This window comes from Condylura cristata, unplaced genomic scaffold (assembly GCF_000260355.1).
Source record: "Condylura cristata isolate star-nosed mole 26May11 unplaced genomic scaffold, ConCri1.0 scaffold00062, whole genome shotgun sequence".
Classification (NCBI taxonomy): Eukaryota; Metazoa; Chordata; class Mammalia; order Eulipotyphla; family Talpidae; genus Condylura; species Condylura cristata.
In genome coordinates, this window is record NW_004567163.1 from 79,587 (window position 1) to 81,309 (window position 1,723).

Genomic DNA, 1,723 nt, shown 5'->3' on the forward strand with positions numbered 1-1,723 from the left:
GCCCAGCGTGGTCAGTCCTGTGTCTCCATTCCAAGTGCCCGGGCTGTCCGGCCCGGCCTCCCCGGTGGGAGGGAGGAGGGCGGCGGCTGACCGCCTGCGGCCCCAGGCTCAAGCGCTGCTGACCCAGTCTGATCACAGACGTTTTCGCTAGGGGGGACCCGAGTAGTCGGGGCAGCGGGGGGCAGAGACGGTCAGGCTGGAGCCCCTGCACCGGAGGCTCACCGCTGCCCCTGGGCCGGGTGGCTTCCTGGCGTGGCCACGGGTGGGGGCAGCCTCCAGGGGTGGCCAGACTGGGTTCGCTGGGTGCAGGTGGCCTGCCCAGCCTGTGCTTGGGGAGGGGCAGCCAAGCGCTTGCCCAGCTTGGAGGGGGCTGCCGAGCAGTCGGGTGCGTGCGGGGACGCCCCGCCCAGCTGTGGGGCGACGCCTGGCCTCGCGCTGCTCGGGCAGCTGGCGCTGACCTCCGTGCGGAGCTGGCAGGTGGGGTCCGGTCAGGAGGGACCAGCTGGGGCTTCTGAAGAGGAGACACCGCCCGCGGGGCCCAGACACCCAGCCCCCCACGCGCCTCAGCCGCCTCCGAAGAAGGCAGAAGCCAGAGGAAGCCTCCAGCCGCCGGCCGGCGCGAGGGGAGCAGCTGCAGCCTGGCCGAGGCGCTGCTGGCCGGCCTTCCGGAACCACTGCCAGGCGCTGCCCTCCGGCCCAGCGTGGCGCCGCCCACCGTCCACCCAGCTCCAGGCCCGCTGGGGCCTCGGGCCTCAGCCCCGACTGCCCCCCAGCCTCGCAGGCGGGTCGGGGCCACCTCGGAGCGGCGGCCTTTACTGGGGGCCCTGGACAAGGGACACACTGGGGCGAGGGCGTGGCCGCTGTGGCCTCGGGAACGGTCTCCGTGCGTCACATAAACATGATCGCTGCCCCCCGAGCCGAGTGGTCTTGCCGTGTGGGCGGGGAGCCGCAGCCCCACCCCCGGGGCGCGCACCTGCGGGGCAGAGGGCAGGGCACCCCGCCGAGGTGCGTCCCGGCGCTCGCCGCTGACCAGCGGACACTCCGCGCTCCCCAGGAAGCCGGGGGCATGCGGCCCCGGGGGCGAGGGCAGGACACGGGCCACAGGAACCGGCCCGTCACCTGTGCCAGAGGGCGCCCCCCTGCCCGCTGGCCGGCCTCCAAGGGCCACGCTGGAAAGGCACCTTGTGGGTGCACGCGAGAACTGGGGTGCAGGCCAGAGCTGCAGGGGGGTGGTGAGAGGACGCCCAGAGACAGTGGGGAGCAGAGCAGGCAGAGGCCCTGAGACACACGGCTGAGGGGCAGCGGGCAGACGGGTCTGCTGCGCCCCAGGGCCCCTCCCTGGCCGGGCGTGGACTCGGGCCGCGTAGCCGGGTGCTGCCGAGAGTGACCCACGCCGCTCGGCCTCCAGGGCGTGGCCCGTGTGGGCCCATCTGAGCGCGCCCGGGCCGGCCGCCCCTGCCCTCACGGCGCCCTTGGTCAGGTCAGCGTCCGCACCCCTCGGGGCCGGGCCGGGTGGCCCCCAGGTGCGTTTGCTCGTGGGAGCTGGGGCGCACCTGGTGCCATGTGGGGGGCTGTGCTGGCCTCTGCCCCTGCAGGCAGGTGCCCAGGGGCCTGGCCCCAGGTGGGGAGGGGCCGCGGGCGCAAGGGCTGCCAGATGAACAGGAGGGCCCCGGGTAGGGGTGTGGGGGCTGGGGCTGGGCATTCCACGGGGCGACTGGCTGGC